We start from the raw sequence: 24737 nt of genomic DNA on the forward strand, positions 1-24737 counted from the left end.
ATACTTACCTGTAGAAAGTTTTGCTTCTCAACCGACAACCAAGACAGAAGAAACACGATTTGTCGTTTCGAAGAGGACTGACCACCAAAAGAACTAGTCTTGTTGTACGCAACGATTTACAAACATGTCTTTCTCCACTGACTAAAAAACTAGAAGATGCATCAGGTAGGTATAAATGGGCACTGTACATGAATGGGTGCTACAAATCTCAGCCTTTATACAACGCCTGAATAAATCCCTGCCATCTGATTGGAAGGCCGTTGATCACATGTCATTGAATTATTTGTCCCAACTCACGGCAAAAATAGAAGTTCTATGCTTCGGTAAATAGAAGTTCCATTGCACGGTCACACCAAATTGTGTGCTCTGACCAATCAGATGAAGCGGATTTATTTGCCTCGTGGAATGGAACATTCCATGTCAAACCTCATGAAATTATTCTTACCACTGCACTCATTAACATTCATTATTTGTATATTATAACTGGGCAGAACTTTCAAAACGTAGGCACGATTCCTGTAAATGTCTACAAACTTTTTAGATCCCAGTACCTAGAATCCATTAATCATGTGTACCGGTACAGGCCGGCACGGACATCAGAAATTTTGACACTGGCCTTATATCTAGCACCCAGACCCCTTTTCTGCAAACTCAATGGTTCTGGAGTCTGGAGTGCTGAACAGTAACACATAGCAACCAATGAAAACGTGTGTACAATGAACAGATGTTTTCACCAGCTGGCCACGCCTATTGGAGTCCCCAGGAGGAGGTAACGCAATATCAAAAAATGTTTGGTCTTTGATGGAAATTGAGAGACTGCTCATTTTAAATTGGGTGAAGTTCTTAAAGGGACACTAGGTCCTGGGACGGCCCAATTGGGCTACAAAACGCGCTTTGAACGAGATGATGTTAATCAGAAATAACATTTAAAAGTAGGATATAAACATCCACACAATTATCCTTTCAAAACTGGGCGTTTTTGTCTTATTCCTGTACTATGCGTGCGAGAACGAATTTCGGGGTCCACTTTTGCGACCCCATACATTCAAGCTGTTTGGGTGCTAGTTGTGATTTCATTCGTAAAGTGTTCGCCTTTGCGGACGTGTAAGAAACCACTTTTTTAGCATTGATGGTGATTGGTCACCGCTGTTCCAGACTGTGACACACAACGTGTATATTGTACACTGAGAACGACACGAAAAACGTATTCATACTCCGTCATGTCCGATGTAAACAAGTGGGGTTTTTTCGTCTTTTCTCGGTAACGGTAAGACATTAGATTGGTTTCCTTTCAACCAGATGTTTGAAATAGGCTAAGTAAACAATCCAAAACATAAAATTTTGGGGGATTTCAGGACCTAGTGCTCCTTTACTAAAATGGTTTTCAGAGGTACAGGTACTATAAGACAAGAATAGATGTTTTCCCCGAATAGAACAGCATAGAATAGAACAGCAACTGGAAATTGTGAATGCTTTTTAAAGTGTAGTCACACCACCGACCTGATATTTCTCCCAACCTGAAATTTCCTTCTTTCCTGGATGACCTGATCACCCAAGGTACTGACCTTCCATTACTGGACAGTGCCACTGCTCAGCACTTTGTTAATTGGCACAAGTGCAAGCTGCAGCGACATCCCTGCATGTACACGTATCGGTATCGGTACGTACATGTGTACCAGCCATTAATATCAGTGTAGTACTTGGAATCTGTCTTAGGAAAAACAGTGACGCTTGGACAGCCAGGGAATTTGCAATCATCGTTTTTTGCCAATGGCTAAGGGATTGGGTTTCCCAAATATTAGCTCCTTCCAAAATAGACTCTGTTTCTCTTGAAGTGCGTCCCTGTGCTATCAGTGAGTTTCCGGAATTTCAAATTTTTGGGCCCCCAAGGAATTACAAAACATGTAATATGTTACAATAATTGAAGCTTCGGTGATTGTTGTACCACAAAGCGTAAGGTACTCACACAGTGGGTTATGCTTGTAGAGTTTACTACATGTTCTATAGATGTCTGTTGAACTGTTCTAGTGTCAACATCTTGAAAAAAAACTCTACACAAAACAATTTTCAGGAATGTTTCAGAACATTAAAAACATACTTACCCATAACAGGCATCTAAATCTGCTTACTTTTTACAACATGTACGAGCAACTCATATCTTGCATGCATGTTCATCATGTCACGCTATTAAAACTAGACATGTAGCGAAACCGCATTAACCTGCATCCTAAGAGCTTCGGATGAAATGACTCATATCAGCATAAAATGCCAATCTGTTCCCCTTTTTTTAAAGCGCTTCAGGGTCAATTTAGCACCGCGCGGTTCGCAGGAGTCCATGTTTTTAATCAGCTCGTCCCGTCAATGTCCAAATCTGAAGTGTGCCACAAGGACTCATAAATTAATGAATATAAACAAAAATCAGGCAATTTTGTCCAAACGACAGCTCGTTCAACCTAATTTGACCGGAAAGTCAAGTGATAATTATGCATCTTTTACTACTAATAAAAGGATTGACACAGTGCCAAAATATGTGAGAGGAACACATCGCATGAAGAATTTATGGGAACTTTTCCCTTTCCAGTTCAAACAAATTAATTAACCCTAACCTCCCTAACTCCATCAAAATCCGTCCCCCCATTTTGGTGGATTTTGGGGGACTTGGTCCTGCAGGCCTGGTGTGACTAAATATTGATGGAGTATGATGGACTTACAGGCCTTGAGGCCTGAAGCAAAGTGTACATTGGAAGCAGTGTAATTGATGGATTTTGGTGGACTTGGTCCAGCAAATAGTAAAAGGCAGTAGAGAGTTGGGGTTAACGAAGTAACATTTTGCTATTAATTTCTACATTGTACGTACTAGTTTTTGTATTATTTGCTGTTTCATTACTTGCTTTCATTTTTCATACAGCTTTTGTATTTGTGTTCATTTTGAGCATGGTAGGTAATGGCTGCAGTGAGTTTGGGGGCGGGGGACTGCGGAAAAAGGGGGGTAGGTGGGGAGGGGCATACGTGTATCGGCTAGGTTGGGGTAGGAACCAGACAACATTGACAGCAGATCATCAGCAATGCTGTTCTCTGATCAAAACGTTTTAAAAAGCGTATTCAATTTTCTGAAAAATGTCCCCCATTCTCAATCTCACTCACTGTCCCGTGAAACCAATTTGTACGAGTCCCCTTTAAAAGACTGTAATTTCCAGCCCTTAAGAATTCGGAAGGGCCTGTCCCTAGCATTCATGACTCAGAGAGAGACTAGAAACTAAAGAGAGCCGAGTTCGGGAAGCACTCGGGAAGTCTGTTCAGACAAATTTAGCTCTGCCCTCCTATGATAAAAAAAAAAAAATTCATTTACTTGCATATATTTATTCAATAATTTTCCATTTCAAATAATTCTATTTTTCCATTTTATAAATAGTTAAGAATTCCATTCAACTATTTAAAAAGTGCAGCAGTGTTTTACCAATCATAATTTCCTTCTTTGAAAGCCAACAAAAATCAACGGCAAGCACAAGATGGGTCAATTCTGCGAACCAGCTTCATATAGTCTAGGGGGAAAATTACGAACAGGATCAAGGAATTCTGACATTTCCAAGTGCAGTAAGTTCTTAGCAATTTTCTAAGGTACCGACCGGTACGCGTTCACGGAAAAAAAAAATAAGGCCCAGTAATTTCAAATCCATTAACGCACTTTGAATTAAGAAGTCCTGGAACAGCTTAATGATAACATGTCAAATCTCACTCTTCAGTTGAACTCCGGTTTTTCAAGAAATGTCACCGATACATAGGCCCTGTGTACATTCCTAGTGTCAAGTTGGTTCAAATGGTTCACATCACAGCACAACTCTCACTTAGCGCAAAGTGTGAACAAGTATGAGAAGTATAGGCCCCTCTAGGTCCTTGCTCTTTGCTCCGACAGACATGCCTTCTATGCCCCTTCGGCAAACCCTTACTTCGAGGGAACTTGAAACCTACGTGTAGATTTGCACATCCCAATATGGACACGCCCATTTCCACTGATTTACAAATGTACATCCCGGACGTGTACTTGTACATATTTATAGATCTTTTACCCCACAAATATTTCTAAGAAGAATGTACCATATCCTAGTGCTACTACATGTACATGTATGTCGCCTGCAGGCGGGATCTTCTCAACCTCGTCCCCAGGGCTTACTTTATTTTCGACCTCGTTTCCAATAGTAACCCCTGGATGGGAACTTTCATCGTGTATCCTGATTTAATGGATTGATATCGTGACCTTGGTGTTTTTATTTCCAACGTGTATTACGTATTTTTTGTACGTTCGCTGTGAATTACGGGAGACCAGTGGATTCCACTGAATGGGCCACCCAGTTGAAATAAGAAATCAATCAATTATTACATCCACTCAACCTCACGGACAATCCTCCCTTTTCCATTTGGCTTGTATTAATATGAAAATGTGATACTCCATATTGGATAGACAAGATTGTAACATTTTAACTTTGAAAAACATTATGGATCAAAAAATTATGGATATGCAAACTAGGACAGTCCAATACCAAGGTGAGAGAGCAGGTACTGGTGGGAGCGTACTGCTCGACACTATGAGAACGAGGTTGGGATCTCCTTCGGCAGAGGCGGCAAGCTCAGCTGCTGTCTCCGTCCCAGCATCTGCCTTCAGGACATTGACATAGCTCGGCGTCCTCCCCACTGCTTGGCCCCGTGAGTCGGCTCCCACAACACCAGTCAGCTTGTCGGCATCTCTGGGTGCCTGTGGCAGTGTCCTGCCAGGCCCATCCGCCAGTATGCAATCTTCTGTGTGATCTGCGGTAGCTTGCCGAAGAAGGTATCATTGCATACGTGTTCTCACCAGTCGCTGTTGAGCTTAATACTCAGCATTCTGGTGTAACACCGTACACCCATGCAGTGACTTCTGGTACACGCAATGAATGAGGACTTTACGAAGTCTTCATCATGAACCTCTGAATATGTTGTTTCATCGTTGACATTTGAAAATCATTATAAATCATGAAAATTTTTTGGTTTGATGGCAATATTCCAAATTTCTGATAGCATCACTTGAATGAATTTGTTCACATCTTGTACACTGTAGGTTTTTTTTCACGAAGACTTCATAATATAAACTACCCTGAATCTACTGAAATCAATACAAACATAAATGCAGTATTTTGATTAATGCAGGACATTATAATTTCAATTGGCGTTTGATATCCAAATTTTGTTGAACTGTACAAAATACATATTTTTGTAAGCACCCCCCCCCCCCAAAAAAAATGCTATGGGTTTTATAGTACTGAAGATAGGAAAAGCCAAAGCAATAATGTTTGGGGAGTTTGGGCAAAAATCTATTTGGCAGGAAAAGATACCCCCAAAAAATAACGCTTGATGTTTTTGTGATAAAATGTAATCAACTGAAGGCTAACCAAAAAATCAAAAATTTGTAAAACCACAATGTAGAAAACATGTGTGAATCAAATGCTTGCCTTTGCTTTCAAAGTATTTCGTCCACCAACGATCCACAAGTTCACTGAACACACGCTGGACCTAATGATCGAAATCAATTAAGTTGTTCCTCGCTGAAGCTTGATGTTTTGACTAATCAAATGCAGCTTACTGTATAGGAAGCACGTTATTTGGTGCCCTCCCACACACACGGCCCAACCGCCACACACTCACACGCGGGTTCAGTTCTCATTAGAGCCTTAACGATCGACCCCTCCACATTCATCAATTTCCGCGAAGCGGCCTGCCAGATTCTCTCCCTGACGCCAAGATTACTTTGCCCGCTTCTGGGGACACGGTTTTTAGAGGATAGCGCGCGCCTTCATTAATCCATTTGGCTTTTTAGGGAACACATTAGAACGGCGTCTTTGAGACAAGATGGAGAGGAGATCCCTGCCCACTTGATTTCCTGCCGCTATATTTAAGAGTGTCTTGGGAATCTTGACAATTTTGTTCCAGTATTGTTATGGGCAGTGTTTCCTCTACCCATTCAATTTCGAGGTGGCCCTGTGACCTCACAAATTTTAGCTGCTACCTCAAGCTTTTTTTGCCATAAATACAGCATCATGAAGGAAAATTGCAATAAAAAAGAATAAATTATACAAAAATCATTATACCGGTCGGTATTTTGTGAAGAGCAAGGATTTGTTTTCCTTTTGTCATTCTGAGCTTGTTAATGTACATGTAACAAAGTCACCGGTTTTTCCACTCACGACAAACAAACTACATTGGATATGCTCCGCCCGTCGCCGAGAGACAAAATCTTCCCTCTAAAAATTAAATTGTTATTTTTTTCAAAGTTGAACAACAAAATGGACGGGAGCAGGGTTTGAAACTGCCACCTCCGGACTGCCATGCAGGTGCTCTACTGGGGAACCGCAAACATATACCGGTACATGTAGGGCTGGATAGCACAGTTGGTAGAGAGTCGGAACAGCAGTGCAGGAGGTTACAGGTTCAAACCCCCTCCAGTCAATTTTTTATGTTATGTCCAACTTTGAAAAAAAAAAAAGATTATAATGCACTAAGGCCAAAAAAAAAAGTCTCCGGTTTCTGGTATGCGCGCGCGTCGCTGTAGCCATGCGCGTCGGCAAAATGAAAAAGTTTTTTTTTCAATGAAAGATGATCTCAAAACCGCCAAACTCACTGGTTTGACTGGAATCCTGCTGCTGCACAATTTTAACGTGTTTTTAGATTAGTTTATGGTCAAGAATAAGCTTTATGTGACCTCTCTGGACTCCCATATATTTGCACTAAGTTTAGTCGGGCACCATTTGCAGTCATCAGCACACATTTGAAGCAAAAAAATCAGGTAAAAAAAAAAAAAAGCCGCGTCACCGCACCACTTTTTGGGCAAGCTCCATACCAGAAACCGGAGACTTTTTTTTTTGGCCTAACTAGTCAGTTTTTTTTGTGTGGTTTATTTGAAATTTTAAGTTTTAGGAATCATTTGCCGGAACAAAAAAATATCATCGCTGGAGTCTGGCAAATAAAATCACTGCATTCTCTGGAACTTTTTCACTTACAAAAATTTATGTTGACATTTCTTTGGACGCGTAAAGCACATTTTTTTATTTATTTGTTAATAAATGTGACATTTTTCTTAGAAAATGTTCATGTGAGATACATGTACACATTTACATTTAACTTCATTGCAAACTATTTGTCCTGAGATACGTATATATGGGGGGCATATTATAAAGATAAAAATAAATTGTTATGCTTATGGTGCTTTCCATCATATCAACAATCTCAAAGCACCTTACAATTATTCCCCAATTTATCAGGCCCAATATCAGTGCACATTCGGTCCTCTACCCTCACAGGTACCCATTCATACTCGTACTGGTAGGTGGATAGAGGCAATTGTAGTAGAGTGTCTTGCCCAAGGGCACAAACACCATGTTCCAAGCAGGGTTCGAACCCACGTACCACCGTACATCAGTCAAACACCGTAACCACTCGACAATGGCATTCTACATAAATATGCCAAGACTGTGACTTACAACACTACATGTCAGTAAATTTCTTGATGGGTAAATATTCTGAAAAAATATACATCAATTACTCTTTCAAAACTGGCAATTCCAAGAAATTCTTCATCCAGATCATAACCCAAAACCTTTTTATGTCATTAACCTTTCAAGATCAAAGTATTAATTACAAAACAGGCTGCCACTGAGTAGCTGCAGATGTTTTCAAACTTTCTCGGCTTGTTCCATAACTGGCTCCACTAGTTATAAATCACAATTCAACTACTCAAAAAAAGTAACTTTCTTTATGGCAAGTTCGTGTTGGCTCCCGGCCAAAAATACTTCACCTATAAAAACAATCAACTTTCCTGGCAAGGATTGCCTAATCTGTCACAATCCGGCGTAAAAATTGATGAATAATTCAATAAAAATGAGCATGCGGGCACTCGAAACACAACTTCAGACAAGATATATCGGCCAGCGTAATGAGAAATTGAATCCTAGGTTTATCTCCAGGGATCCAATATGGAAATGAATTTCCTGGACTAAAGATGAGAGACGTCCCAATTGTAATGCCCTTTACGATCCACTATTTGCTTTTAAACCTGCCAGAACAGGTACATCATCCTACTTATTCTGCCCCCGCAAAATCAACACTATCTTTTTTTCCCCAGACTATAATCCCTAGTGGATTATGTCCAGTCAGGCGTTCGGCCCTTTCTGATTGAAAAACGGATCCGTGATGTAAATAGTTAAGACTTTGAAAATCTGAGGAAATGGACAAAATTGCTTGATGGAAGACTTGAACGGAAAAAGAGGAAGTTTGGAAAATGAGAAGGATGGTTGGACTGGTTGCAGAATATTTTGTTGTAATGCGGTTTGATTTGGTAGTTTTATATACTTTTGGCACTGCACTAGTTTATTTTGCTGCACTACATGTATGTTCTAATAAATTGTAGTGTTGGCATTTTTTTTTTATTCCTCAATGGATGAATACATACATGTACTGTACATGTGCCCTATACAGGGTGTTTCAAAAAAAAGGAAACCCAATTTCAAAGAATGAGTATGGACAGACAATATGTTTACTGGCTATAAAACTGGTATCATCTGAAAGCGTAATCTCTATGCTTTTCAATGATACCGTGTTTAGGTTTTCTGAGTCATGCATCACTGAGCATCATTGTCTTGAAAACTGGATGCAAAAATGCAGTTGGTTCACTTTCATAAAATAAAAACACTGGGCACGGTGTGCCTATTGTTACTGAAATGTCTGTGAAATGGCTCGAATGTCAATCCTCGGGAAAATGGCACATTGTTTTGAACGTGGCTTGGTCAAAACGAGAATTTATGACAAACAATAAAATCCAGTTTTGAAACCAACCCGACTTATTTTTTTGGTATGCACTCGTGTCTTCTTCTTGAATACTTATTCTTATGCGCACCTATTGTGTTTGACATGAAAGTGAACCAACTGCAATTTGCATCCAGTTTTCAAGACAATGATGCTCAGTGATGCATGACCCTGGAAATGTAAACAAGGTATCATTGAAAAACATAGAGATTACGCTTTCAGATGATACCAGTTTTATAGCCAGTAAACATTTAGTCTGTCCATACTGGTTCTTCAAAGTTGGGTTTCCTTTTTATTGAAACACCCTGTACATGTAAGGTATCAAGTGCTGTAATCTGACACCACACCACCACCACCACCAACACCACCACAATGTTTTTGTCAAGTACTTTTATCCGGTACTGCCGAGTTCCAGTCTATCCAATACCGAGTGGCATCCGAGTACTTTGACCCTCGAGAACGAGTACAGGTACCACCCTGCAGTCCAAGTATACTGGGACCATTCAGTACAAGTTTTGCGAAGCCCAGTCTGAGGACTAGGAACTCTGAGTAAGATATGAGTTCTGGGATCGTCAAGTATGAGTACTTTATGGAGTACATGTACTTCATGGAGCACTCAAGTGAAAAAAAAAAAAAAATGGAGTAATGAGTGAAAACTGAAACCATCAATTCAGCAACATGGATGTTGTGGACTACTTTTAAGCAAGACGTATTGGAAGCCAATTCTTCCACACTGCATAGAAGTTTATAGTGATATTTTTTTTTTCTATTAAATTCAAAATTATTAAATTCCCCCCCCCCCCCCCCCCAGAGTCCTTATTTTAAATACAAGTATTTTGAGGATGGAGCACGATATATTGAACAGTCGAGACCAAAGTGCTTTGCTTCTCGAAGATATATGAAATTCTAAAAAAGTTAAATGCAGTTGTAGGCCTACTCGAGTACCGGTACATGTACCGAGGACAAGTACTACATTGTACCGGACTACAACACTGCACCATCAGTATCCACACCACCTTGCCACAACTTAGGCCAAAAAAAAAAAGTCTCCGGTTTCTGGTATGCGCGCGCGTCGCCGTAGCCATGCGCGTCGGCAAAATGAAAAAGTTTTTTTTTCAATGAAAGATGATGTCTCAAAACTGCCAAACTCACTGGTTTGACTGGAATCCTGCTGCTGCACAATTTTAACGTGTTTTTAGATTGGGTTATTGTCGAAATAAGCTTTATGTGGCCTCTCTGGACTCCCATATATTTGCACTAAGTTTAGTCGGGCACCATTTGCAGTCATCAGCACACATTTGAAGCAAAAGAATCAGGTAAAAAAAAAAAAAGCCGCGTCGCCGCACCACTTTTTGGGCAAGCTCCATACCAGAAACCGGAGATTTTTTTTTTTTGGCCTTAGGGTGTGGTTCCAATTTTCCTAGCAGTTGATAAAAATAGCTGAAAACAGCTGAAGAAATGTGTAAATTAGCTGAACTTTGGAAATCTCCTATACTTTTGTACACAGCAAGTGAGGGAAAAAGCATCCAAAACAAAAAAGCTGAAATCAGCTTTAAAGCTGAGATTTCACACCCCTGGGGAGGGGATCTAAAGGGGGTAGTGAAGAAAGGGGGGGGGGGCCGGGAGGGGGGGGGGGGGGCTTCACCCCTTCCAGGCCTTTTCCATCTGCCATTAAAGGGAATGTACAACATTTGCTTTTGCTGCAATTTTCAGAAATAAATGGATTTGGCGGATTAGTATGTAATAGCAAATATTGTTAAACTGACTTGTTTAACGTTCTGGGCTTGTTTATGCTAGAAAAAACAAGAAAACCAATCATTTTCTTGTAGTCTGGTTCCCCGACCCCACTTAAGATGAAACAGAGAAACGTAAAGACTTTGGGGGATTGTAAGGTCAAAGAATCACTCTAGCAGGTTTGTACCCCTTCACAGGTGTGTAATCTATTGCAAAGAAAATGTGGAATAACTAAATACGAAAAAATAGGAGCAGTTTTTGAAAAAAGCCAGTTTATTTCCAACGCTGGTCGGCCGACCAGCGTTGGAAAAATACAGTTTTTCTTGAAAATGTCAGCACACCAGGAGCCATGATTTTACAGGGTGCTTTAGACTGTCATTCCCTTACAATCCAGTAAGGTATTTCGTGATAATTTGATCATTTCGTTTTTTGATGTTTGCAAATGTTGTATCTTCCCTTTAAGCCTTTAAGGTAACATGGGGGTTATGTAGCAGGCCTACATTGTATCAATTATGTACACTGTGTGTGTTAACATGGCAAACTAATATAATGTCGTTTTTAAGTATTGTGTTTTAAAATGAGGTCAGAATTTAAGCTCCGAGTTCCTCTTTTTCTTGGCACACATGCATCACATTTCCTCCCAATATTGTTTTGTCATATAAAAAATAATGTTTCTACTCTCTACAACAAACCTAAGTGCAACTACATACATGTACCATATGTACAAGTACATGAGTGGGTGTACATGTATGTGATTGTGATGATGAACATGTACTGGTACCGGTACATGTACCACAGGAAGGATGTTTTTAAGTAGGCTATTAAGCAAAACATAGTTTTGACACAGCCTGAAAGTTTCCAGTCAGAGTTCATCTTTCACAAAGGAAACATCGTTATAAATTTACAAATTTAGAAATTTAGAAAAATTCAGCATGGTTGCAGGGAGATGACGGTTTGATCTTCAGCACCATGCTGATATGGCATCTGTGATTTCAACATTACTACGAGAGAAAAAATGGTTTTCTTGTCCATAAAAAGAAGAAAGAACTGTTGGGGGGAGATAGAGTGGCTATGGAATGTTTTGACAGCCTTGAGTGATGGTGCATAGATTACCCTGTCTCTGCATGTGAGCTTGACACAAGGGTCAACTATAGTCTTCATCTCAAGTCTGACAATGGCTGTGAAATCCTACATGAACCACTGGACCAAATGTATACCTTTATGTTCCCAAATATGCGTTCCAACCGCCACCCCTCCAACAAAGGCTAACACCACACTATTAAAACATACACGTACACATGTATGTAGAATACAGTATCTGAAGGACATATAGCACTTGTCCATGGCATGAATTTTTCTCAGGAACACCTTTTGTACAACGTTTTTATTCAAAATCTATTTGATTTAAAGGGAATATACAACATATGCAAACATCGAAAAATAAAACTACCAAGTTCTTACGAAATACCTTACTAGAATGTTGGTAAATGACAGTCTCAAGTATCTTGTAAAATTATGGCACCTGGTGTGAAGTCAATTTAAGAAAATGGTATTTTTGTATACATTTCCAACGGTGGTCGGCCGACCAGCGTTGGAAAAACCTAACTAGTTTTCAACTATTGCTCCAAATTTACCATTTTTCAGTCCAAATTTTGTTTGCTATTGGTAACATGTTCATGAACGGGTGCAGGCCAGCTAGACTGGTTCCCTTACCTTACAATTTTCCATCATCTATAAATTGATCCATTTTATCTTTTGTGGAGTCAGGAAACCAGACTCCTTGAACATTTTTGTTTTTCCTTGGTTTTTCCAACCTTTTCGAACACAAAACTTCAAAAATGTCAGTGTAACAATATTTGATCTATTATACTAACCCCTCAAATAGTTCATTTCTGAAAATTAGAGCAAAAGCCAATGATGTACATTCCCTTTAAGTTCACCATGACCACATTAATTTTGTTATTTGGGGGAAAAAAGGATTTTGTACTTACAGTCAACTGTACTTGAATTGGAAGATCCTAACAATGAATAACACTTTATGGCAACACTCTCTGGTTCAGGTCACAGAATACATCCATCATGTACTCCCAGTAAGACTTGAATCAAGTCTACTTCCAATTCCTGTCATGCGCTGGTACCAAAACTATATTTAGTATCTCGGAGGGACTATCATTATGTGATTCAAGCTTATCACATCCAGCAAATGTTTCCCATTGGTACTGGACACATTCTTGGGAAAGTACCTTCAAATGAAGTCCCCTGGTTTTCCAAAATAAAAACATTCAAAGCTTTCTCCATCACCACATCCTACAAAAAGGAAAATTCTCAAAAATATTTCGCAAGTGCCGAGGTGCTTTTGATTGAAGACCAGCTAGATATTGCAAATGTTGTAACAATATTGCCTTATCTTCAAATGGGCTTGTTAGAATTCTTTTCTATTTCAGGGGCTTAAAATGAAGAAAGGTACACACCACTACGCGGGCTTCCATACAACAAAGGATTTTCCCACTTTTTATGCTGAGCACTTTATCTTTTATGTCCACACATACATGTACACGGTACCCGGTACAGCAGAAAATGACATTCAAAGTTAAAGCTTTAGCTTTTTTTAGCCTTAGGCCTAAGTTAAAATATTTACAATTTTCTAGAAACTGGCTGTTCCATATGGACCTTTCGTTAGCTGACAGACAAAATTATTTGAAAGGGAGGAAATAAGGGGCTGGGGCATTCACATACATGTAAATTCATTTGGTTTTCCGCCCAGCCAAAGCTTGGGCTTATTAGCATAATGGTCCATATGGTCTTTTATGGCAGGCAATTTATGCAAATTATAATGATTACTTGATTGGCAATGCGGAAAGAACAGGCTAGCCGAATGGTACTGTGTGTCGATCAGCAGCATTTCAGCCGGAGGGATGTCTGGGCCTCTGTTACTGTTGAACTCACAGCACATTAAACACCACATTGTGCACCAAACGAAAACTTGGCACAAACAACCGAAACAATATCATTTGATTGTTGAACATGTGTTGTGACTAACTCTTTGTACTAAACAGGAATTTTGTTGGCACAGAGCCATCGAGACTTACATGTATAGCCATTTCAATTCCCCCCCCCCCCCCTTAACCACAAGAATTACAGACCTGCATTGAGGTCAGAGTGTGAGAAAAATTAGTCCATGTTAGATGGGGTGCTGTGGTCCAATGGTTACGGTGTTCGACTCGTGTGCCTTGGTACATGGGTCCAAATCCTGACCGTGGGAACATATAGTGCTTGTGCTCTTGAGCAAGGCACTTTACCATTATTGCTTCGTCCTTCGGATGGGACGTAAAGCCGTAGGTCCTGTGTGTTGTGTAATGCACGTTAAAGAACCCAGTAACACTTATCGCTGAGAGAAGGGGTTTGCCCCGGTGTTTCTGGCAGTGGCTGCAATACGCGCCGCAGCACCTTGTAAACAAGTTATACGGTGCTACATAATGGGTCTCATATTTCTCATAGACATCATTTACCTGTCTTTAATAATAGAAATAATTTCCAGCGCCTTAAGTACCCAATTGTTGGTAGATACGTGCGCTATATAAGACTCCAGTATTATGGTTTAATACCGTGTCATTACGATTGAATTGTCGTACATGGACTTTAAAGTCACATTATTGTATTTTTTTTTATTGTCCTCTTGGAAAAGAAAAAAAACTTAAAGACTATACTTAGAGACAATGCAAATACCATGTGACGTGAGTAAAACTTGGCGAGGCACAAGCTCTCAAAACATACCACACATACAGCATTCAGAAAATATCCGGTGCAAAACCAAAACTACCGTACTTCACTGTGACACACACAAAAAACTATTAAATATCATTGGAACTTACCGTACATGTACATAGTCTGATACGTGTACATAGTGATCACAATACACACATTCATACCTAATATTAGAAAGTTCAAACTCTTGACCTACAAAATGAAACTGCTTGACAGACATCAGATAATCTCATCAAAATCAAAGCCTTGTTTGTTGTCTTTTATTTTTAATCACAGGAAGTGAGTCCTTATAATACTTTTTAGTTCAGTATTGTTTTTGGATTGAAAGTACATGTGTAAAGAGGTACCGGTAGTGAAGAATCTAAACTGGTACATGAACACGACCGCCAAGTTCCTACACGTATTAGGGTATGTGTGTGGTCTCCTTAACAATATGCACGATCAGCACAAGCCGAAGATTACTTTGCCGACCACACCACAATTTGTATCGCTCTTACACCACATGTACTAGAGAGTTTTGTTGCCCTTGCACTTGAGGGTTTTGTAGCAATGAAGGGCAAGGGCGGATCCAGGGGGGGCCAAAGGGGGCCATGCCCCCCCCCCCCCCCCAAAAACGAAACCATTTTTTTATTTTCTTATGTGACATCGCAATAAAGGCAGGCAATGAGTACACCACCATTGTTTCCTCAAAAAAATTGGTTAAAGTGGTCAGAAATTGCCTCAGATCGCACCACAGAGCATCTAGAATCCAAAAAAAAATTTGGCCCCCCAAAAAATTGTGTTCTGGATCCGCCCTTGATGAAGGGTGCAAGCTCAGAGCTGGTCTTTGAACTTGTATAATATCTAAGACGCTTTGGATCAAACAGGACCGAAAAGTCACTCTGAAATTGCTAATGCAATGGAGTGCTACTTTTAGGGGTGATCAATTGTCGTGAGATATTCACCCACAGTGTGTGTAAACTTTAATACATGTAGATCCTCAAAATTTCGGAACAGAAAGTGAAAAGGGTAAAAACAAAAAAAGGGTAATACATGTAATTCAATGTGTGTTTTGTACACTTTGGAGAGTTTGAGTGTTATCCCAATATTTTGAAGCAAGGTTATAACATGGAGCTATAAAACACATACATTGTAGCTCCATGGTTATAATAATGTACATCCTATGTATGATGGATGTACATGTACATATGTGCATACATGTCTAGCCTTCAAGACAGTGTGAATGATGGAACAGGTGTGGTGATGTATCCAAGGCCATAAACAGGATTGGTCAATTATGTCTAATATCAACTCAAGGCAACCAAATCATTATTGTGTCAAACTGGAGTATATCACAAGGTTGGAAACCGATCATCAAAATTCCCCATCATCAAAATTCCCCTGTAAAAAAAGATGTCAAATAACATGTAATCCAATTTTAAAGTTGCATTCGCAGTGCTCTCCAATAAATGTGATTTTTTTTTGAAATTCCCATTAATAGGCCTACATTTTCACTTTGTATGTTCATTTTGTTTCCAACTAAAAAAAATATATTTTTTAGGTCATCGGTACATATTAGTGCAACCCTCTTTTAAAAAGTTTACAATGTTTAGACGACCTAAAAGACAAGGGTTTTTCTACTTGGAAAAAAAAAACATACAAAGTGAAAATTTATTAACCCTAACAGCCCATAACCAATCAAACTCCAACAGTAGGTTAGTGTTTAAATCTGTTGGGATAGGTACTGTACCCCTAAACAGATGGTCTTTTACACTGGGGTTGGCATACCTCCAGAAACTAAGTCCAACAGTGTGTGTGTACAATTTCCCATGTGGGTGTTGGAATTTGCCTGAATGGGTATGGTTCCTAGTAAATTAGGCTGGGGAGTTAGGGTTAATGGGAAAAAAAATCACATACAGGTACCGGGTACTGTACAGTACATTGTAATTGCAACCCTCTTTAAAAAAAGGTTTTGTTTTTGGGCACCAACAGATCTGCTTTGCGTGCAGACTGGCTCCTAGTCCACATAATTGATACTGACTGTGCATAACGCCTACAGAAAATAGGGGGCTACGGTTACCCAATGTTGCCCAATACCTACATGTATGTTCCCCAAAATCCTTAGGGTTAGGGTGAGGGCTAGGGTTGGGGAACATAGGTATTGGGGAAAATAGGTATTGGGGAACATTGGTATGCACCCCAGAAAATATGATCTGACTGATGGTGACTATACAGGGTGGATAAAAAAAACCAAGATATTATTGCTTGCTCATTGGTAGGACACATGTAATCAAAAAGAGATATCTTCTGTTAGGGTTGAATGTCCTCTTTAAAATGACACCCTGGTCGTGTCATTACAGGCAAGGTTGACTGAGCAGTGACCAATTTTATGAAAAGGTCTATTTAGAGAATTGCGCCACTTTTCAATTGTGGTTTTGTGAAGTCATTTGTCACAGAGTGAAAGGCTATGGTTGCTAATCAAGGCAGGTTGGGGAAAAAAGAGATTTCACCATGAAAGGTGGCGCAAGCCTCTAAATAGACCCTTTCATAAAATTGGTCACTGCTCAGTCAACCATGAATGTAAGGACATGATCAGGGTGTCATTTTAAAGAGGAGATTCAACCCTAACAGAGGATAGATATCTCCCTTTGATTCAGATACGCCCTACTTCTGTTCCAATTAGCAATAAAATCTCGGTTTCGTTTTTTTTTTTATCCATATAGACTGTGCAGTGTACAGTTACATGTATTTGAGGGGAAGTGATTTGAATTTCTGTCTGTGACTGACCAAACAGTCAACACTGCATTGTTTGCAGTGTCCCTGCGATATGTTGGCATGGGCCAGCCTAACTGCCACATAATCCAGGGTTTGGTTTCATCTGTTGGTTTAATGAGACTGACCTGGGAAGTTGCCCTGCCCAAAAAATTATTGGAAAAACCAGAAAAATGTTTTCCTGTCTATTTGGAAATTTTACAACCCAAACAGATTCGTTGAATCGGCCAATTTCCTTGAGGTTTTGATATCTTCATTAAGCTGTAAAGTACAGCAGTGTTAGTGTATCATTCACTGATGTGAGGAAATATGGGAATTCTGATCTATAAAATTAAACGATCATGATTTAAAGTTCAGCATTAGGGCCTACGGCCTGAAATCCCCCAAAATTTTATGTTTTGGATTGTTTACTTAACCCTAACCCCCAAAGAGTTCATTTGTGGTAAAGTACCACCATAGAGCTACCACAGACTACAGTACACTACAAAACTTATGCAGGTGCCAAATACTAGAAAATACTATGACTTGTGAGTGCTGTGCCCACTTACATATGCTGAACTACTGCATATTCACACACAGCACCCGTACCAAAACACAAAATTGTATTCAAACGTCTGCGTAGTACCCTGCAGCTGGATTCACAACTAGCACTCAACAGCCCGATTTTTCTGGGACAACATTGTGACCCCCTGAAATTTGTTCTGGCATGGTTCTTGCTAGAATAACACAAAAACGGTCAGTTTTAAGGCCAAAAAAGAAGTCTCCGGTTTCTGGTATGGAGCTTGCCCCAAAAGTGGTGCGGCGACCCGGCTTTTTTTTTTTTTTACCTGTTTTTTTTTTTTTTGCTTCAAATGTCGGCTGATGACTGCAAATGGTGCCCGACTAAACTTAGTGCAAATATATGGGAGTCCAGAGAGGCCACATAAAGCTTATTCTCGATCATAACGCCATCTAAAAACACGTTAAAACTGTGCAGCAGCAGGATTCCAGTCAAACCAGTGAGTTTGGCGGTTTTGAGACATCATCTTTTATTGAAAAAAAAACTTTTTCATTTTGCCGACGCGCATGTCTACGGCGACGCGCGCGCATACCAGAAACCGGAGACTTTTTTTTTTGGCCTAAGGATGGTTGTGTGGATGTTCATATCTGACTTTTAAATGCTCTTTCCAATCAATTTCGTTTAGAACGCATTTTTCCCAATTGGGCTCGTTCCAGGACGTAATGTCCCTTTAAGTTTGAAAAGAGGGGTCCAATTCATCCTCAAAAAAACCCAAAAAAATTAAAATTAAACAAAATTAAAATTAAACATGTGTTTACTTTTATATTTATTCATTTTTACTCAACTTCATTTATCTTTCTTTTAGTAGTTTATATTTAAACTAAGTTCATAAAATGTTGAGTGAGTCAGGATTAAAAATGGGAATCGAAATATAAAATATTTCTGACGCAAGTTTGGGGGGTTTTTTTCCCCTGTGAGAATTGTGCAGTAATCAATACAGAAAGTCAAGGAAACAAAATCTTCTTTTGCAGCAGACGTACAGGTATTCCCAAGAAAAGGAAACTAGAGGATGCCCGATATTGATTTCTACACATTTGAGATGCGTCTGCTGATTTTTTTTATTTTTTTTCTCGATTTCTTGACATCTATGCTACCTGGACTGAGTTGAACTGACGTCAGAGCAATACGATAAAGCATACTACGCAGTATCTTCCAAGGGGTTTAATATCTCGACCACGATTTATCAGTCGACGCAGCTGCTGATACGAATGCGTGCCGGTAAAAATATGACCAAGATATAAAGCCAGTAAGGTGGAAGGGGATAGGCCAAAAAAAAAATCTGCTTCTGGTTACCCTACCTACCCTATTTTGACACCCCCTGCCCTAATTTTTAATTTGGAAGGGGGGGGGGAAATGAGGGGAAAAAATTTGAAAATCATCAGTTACCACCTTTTACCCTTTACGCAGACACCTCCATATGATCGTACACAAAAAAAATTGGGAAACAAAAAATTCCCTATGTACCTACCCTATTTTCAAATGTCATGTAATCGGAAGCCGAACTATTTTTTTTTTTTTGGCCTTTACGGTCCAACATACCAGTGGCTCCGAGCTAGGATTTACATTATAAGCTGGTATAATTCTTTTACGCCATTCCATCAGCTATTAACTTGGGGTGAAATTTATAACTAACTCTGACATTTGAAATATTTGGTTTTGCCCTTGGCTTAACTGACATGGAAATTTTACAGTAAGCCTGCATCAGGGTACCAGTAGTCTTGACTGAGGATCCGACGTTCACATGTGCAAACCACACTACAAATGTCTGATATCCGTGTGTAAATTTTATGCAACCCCGCGCGTCACTGGCGTCAGCGGCCTATCAGCCAGTTCGGTATGTCAACTGTTCATACTATGTGCATAATGATATGGGTTACGGGTCATTCCTGATAATCGAACATTTCAAAGGCTTATTAACGCGGGCGTACGATTCTTGCGTGTAAATTACCAGCAGAATGCGTGTAAATTACCAAAAAAATATGCCCGCATCCTGCTTTTTTTTTTAAAGACAAGACAAGAAACTACGACATGAGCCTGCTGAAGCTGGGTATTCCAAGCTGAATATACCCCCAGTAATCCAAGGAATGTTCACCAACATCTATTCAGAGAAAAACCCTCATTGATATGTCATAGATAGATCACAAAATTAAACAAGTTAAGACAAGAAACCCAATTTAAAATTCAATATTTAATTCTTGTACGAATATAAATATGTGTATTGCTTGGAATTAAACAATGTCCACTCACTCGCAACAATGCCGTTTTATTATAAAAAGGCACTTTTACAGAAGAAACAAAAGAAAAGAACGAACTATCGATCCTGTTGTCAAAAATCCAAATGACAATAAAATTGAGACTGAAAATTGTACCGTTTGAAAATGAAATAAATTATTTTATATAGGCGATAAGATATGGTTCCAATTCTGTGAAAAAAATTACAGACTTTGTGCAGAGCCATCAGATTGGTATTGCGACTACATTCCATTCCCCAAATTATATGCACACCATACCAGCACACTGTACTATCATGTGCCTTTCCCACTCAGTTGGTTAAAAACATAACGCAGTCCCCATATCCCCCCCCCCCCCCCCCAACCACGTACGCACACACCACAATTTTAGACCAATACAATTACAAACCTTTTTTGTTGTGGATATCACTTGTCCCAGTCGCGTACAACTTCCTTCGATGAGACGTGCTGATCCAAAGACTCGAAGGGTAATGAAAAGTCTTCAGCTTCAGTTAGCTGGCCACTCATCGAGTTCCCACGTACAACTACAAGGGGCCACACACGAGTCCATATCTCTGCCGTCAAGTCTGCAATTTCAACGGCAAGCAACTGCGCAGTATCACGGTCACGTATCTGTATCTGTCCACACACGGAGCCCCGGGGAAGTAGGTGGGCGACACTTTTACACCCAGAAAATTGCTCGGTTTTCCTTCAGATTTGCTCAAAATTCTCCAGTTGTATCTAGTGACATAATTTTGCACAAGACGTGTCCAATGCAGGCATACAGCATGCAGCGCAGGTGAAGATATTGTTCTCAAATTTACGCGAGTTTCCCAGAAAAGACGTCTATAGAAAACACATGCAGCGCGCGGGATGATGTCATCGGGTCAAAATATAGGTAGCAAATAATGGAACGTCGAAATTCTTACATCTTCATATATAAATATAAACCATAACGCAACATTTATGAACTACAATTTTCATACTAATATCATGATTTTACAGTGTAGAATAACGGAGGACTAATTGGGAGAATTTTATAACAGGGCATAGCGTGGTATTTATAATTGACACCCCTATTGTAAATGGACCGGTCCGAAACCACAAAGTGACAGCCGCTGCCAATGACCGACTGAACTAGATACTGTACAAAACAATTTATAAATTTAAAGAAACTGAAGCAAACTTTGTATCCAAAATATTGAAACTGTCCAACAAAAACGTGGGGATTTTTGGGTCCGGTTCTGGCAATAATTAATTGTACTCGATGGATAAATGTCAACGCGACACCACTGGCATTTGCCCCGTATTTGAACACTGTTTGTGTGTTTCACGAAATATTGATTTTGCTCTATCTTGCAAATGCAATGCATTCTTCGCATTTTCTAATACAAATTTAAGTAACACTACCCCCCCCCCCCCCATGTAAAAGGATAGAAGTTATTGTTTGCTATCGGGAAGTTGTTCTTAAATTGACATTCGTTTCATTCGAATGAAGAGGTAGGTGTTATTAACATTTTATCATTCCATTTTGATAAAAATGCGCGAGTTGGGAGGTGCTTCTCATACTAGCATACAATTCGTTGAACCGAAAGAAAATTAAAGGAAACAAGTAAATTAGGAACGTGTGTATAATAGGAGACGACTTAATAGTCTTTTAGAATAAAAACCACTTCAATAATTGCCGACACAAAGTTGTCATTTTTTTTACACCGCTCACTAGCCAGACTAAATTTGGAGGTTTTCTGTTCGCGTGCGCGACGTGCCCGTACCGACCGCACGCATGCAGCGAAAGCGGTATTAGCGGATTACCGCAACGATGGGGGCCGTTAGGTTGCCTCAATTAAGATTATCACGAGTACTTGTCGACCATTGAGTAAGTAAATGACGTCTTGCGATTCTAAGCTGTCAATCAATAACCAATTTGCTGCGACATCCCTTTATCGATCTACAAGTCGGTCCCTTTATACTTGCTGTTTTCGAAGTTGTTGTTTTGGGTGTGGTTGGTCTCGATTCCTAGTAAATACTAGTGAGAAGTTTGGGTGCAGTTTTATTTTTTAATGAAAACAAGGCCACCTAGTAACAGAAACCACTAATGTTGACTCCCAAAACTATGGATGTTATATCACGAATAAACAGTGCCGTATCCAGAGGGCCGGGGGGGGGGATAAATGTCACTTATGCGCGCCATGGGGGTTGAGTACCGATGTTTGGATTGGATCAAAGTAATTGGCATTGTTGTAATAACGGCAAAAAGTTTTCATTATAGAAAGTCCACTCATGAATAAAATAAGTGAAAACCAACAAAAACTTATCTTCATTAGGCCACAAAAAAATATTCGGTCTCTGGTCAGACCAAAGTTCCGGAATTGACGCGGCCACGCGGCTTTTTTTTTTTTTTTTGGCTTTTTTTTTTTTTCTTCAAGCTTGGATTGTACAGACAAGGTGGGTACTATTTTGCTTTTTTGGTGTCCTCATTTACATTGGTGTCCTCCATAATTTGCCTTGGTGCTTTCGATCATTTGCCTTGGTGCAATTTCCCATTCCTTGGTGCTCTTTGGTAAAAAAAAAATGAGGAGGTGCGGAAATAGAGGGCGCTGTTGGAGCTACCGCGGAACATTTTGGGGGAAAAAAGATCGACGCGCATGATTAAAATCGACGCGCGCGCTGACCAGAGACCGACTTATTATGTTTTTTGGCCTTACCTTCGTTTGTTGTCATTCGGGACAAATTCTGTTAAAGTATACCTAATTTGTTAATACATTATTATTCTACAGTGCAGTAAAATTAATTTCCGATTTCTGATGCCTGCTAAACATAACGAACTGTCAATCATCATGTGCATTTTTTTGTATTGCCAAGATTTGTTTCATTTACTTTATGCGTTCTTCTCAGGCTTCTCATGCGTGATATGAGAATGAGAAAATGATAACGGAAAATACATGTTGTAGCCGCCTTATATGCGGGAGCGTATACGTATATATTGTCGCCAGTTTACACCAAATTTATGCTCAAAATATATTTCTAATAAACTTCTCATTCTTAATTGCATGTCGCATGATATATGGGATGTTCAAGGTGATTTTAATGGCGAATTTTTGCGGGACGTATAGGCTATAGTGATTTTCGAAGTATTTCGTTATAGTATAGTTGCATATTAAAGTGTCTTACGAGAAGCACTTGGTTAGCGAGGTGTGAAGTTATAATGGAAATCCTGACAGCTTGATTTATTTTGTACAGGCAGGCTTTCTGGCTCTCAGAAGTTCGATCCTCTTTAAAAAGTACGTCATTGTTTCAGTAACAAAGTTTAATAAGCCCATAAATTAGAGGTTAAAACTAGCATGCGTATAATCCAATGAGGTAAACTCTTACAAGGTTTCTTTTCTACGTTTGGGAGACGGTTTATGCGTGAAATGAATAAAACAAAATAATATGCCAACTAGAGAAATACATTTTGCATAATGGGTAATAGGTATGAAGAAGAAAACGTTGTTTTTTTTTAGCTTTGTTACAATACAAAGTTGCTATTCTGAGTTAGAAGTAGGCCTGTTGTTTACTTTCTATTGAGAAAGAAGACATTAATGAATAATGAAAGGTTTGCAGAAACACCATGTGCGAATAATTTCTCAACTAAGAGAATGGTTCTGAAAAGAACCAGAGGTATAAAGGAGTTTATACCTCTGGTTCTTTTCAGAACCATTCTCTTATAGTTGAGAAATTATTCGCGCATGGTGTTTCTGCAAACCTTTCATTATTTAGTATCTCCACCATGCAAAGCCTCAAATCTTACTTAAGACATTAATGAGTACATCTATAGATTCACGTACAAAATCAGCTGTCAGAGGCAACAGACATGAACAAAAATGGGTGAAAAGTGGGGGAGAAAAATGTGGACTCCAAATGTATAGGGAGCACGGGCCTGAATTTCGGCATGCTCGTCATAGTAGGCCTATGCATTATGTTATACTTGTGACGTCATATACAGATAGCCTATACGTGAACTTTTCCCAAATGCCGGAACTCTCTAGTATTATCAAAAAGGTTACGTGGATTACATTAAAGACTGTACTAAAGAATCCGTGAAATTATTCCGTCTGGCTTGCTGACATTTAGAGAGAAATCAGGAAATGTGAGTTCCAACAATCAGTCAATAGGCTGATTTCGGGAAATAGAGAGTGCTATTGAAGACATGGTGTTTCGTCACAAAAGGTTGAATATTGTGAATGGGTGTCACCAAAGGTTGTGCAAATGGTGTGCATAACTTTTAAAGGTTAGTTTTCGAACAATGGATTTTTAGTGTTGTTATGATTGGAAACGGGCAGAATGCATGGAAAGCGAATGATCCTGTAGGCCTATGCCTTGAATTGGAAAAAGGGTAATATCAATTATGTAACTTGATAGGAGTTATAAGAAACTAATAATGATCTAGTGTGCGGTGTCGCTCTATATACGAACATCAGTTTTGAACGGGAACTCATTAATTTCTTTCACATAATCTCTCTATAGCCTATAAGATAAAAAAAAAAATATATATAGGCCTATATGACGATACCGGATTATATTCCTCATGTTCGCTTTATAATGCATTGCACTGAGTGGGGGCATTATATTCTCACGTGATGTTAACATCTTTTTTTACCAAGATAAGGATGAACTTAACCAGTTATATATTTTTTTTTTACTTTTTAAAAATAAAAATGGGCACAATTTTTATTCACGATTTGTCATTCGGATCGGATGCCTATACAGGAAAGTGGCGTAACTACATTGGACCCCAGTGATGGCTTGCGAGGGAGATACTCAACGTTTTCATTATTTCCTGAAAATTGAAAACCACTTGAAAAGTGAATATTAGGTTTAGCCCTTCA

The 24737-nt window shown here is 39.3% G+C and overlaps 1 protein-coding gene across 1 annotated transcript in view; it reads right to left on the minus strand.

Annotated features, from left to right (window-relative positions):
• LOC119737205 (interleukin-12 receptor subunit beta-2-like) overlaps positions 1 to 20729 on the minus strand; it is a 60431-nt gene extending 39702 nt beyond the window's left edge. Inside the window, exon 1 of the mRNA XM_038211390.1 lies at positions 20279 to 20729. The gene's annotated coding sequence lies outside the window, so the exon portion shown is untranslated. The remainder of the gene's footprint in view (positions 1 to 20278) is intronic.
• Between the last annotated feature and the right edge of the window lie 4008 nt (positions 20730 to 24737).

Source organism: Patiria miniata, unplaced genomic scaffold, assembly GCF_015706575.1.
Source record: "Patiria miniata isolate m_02_andy unplaced genomic scaffold, ASM1570657v1 HiC_scaffold_3, whole genome shotgun sequence".
NCBI lineage: Eukaryota > Metazoa > Echinodermata > Asteroidea > Valvatida > Asterinidae > Patiria > Patiria miniata.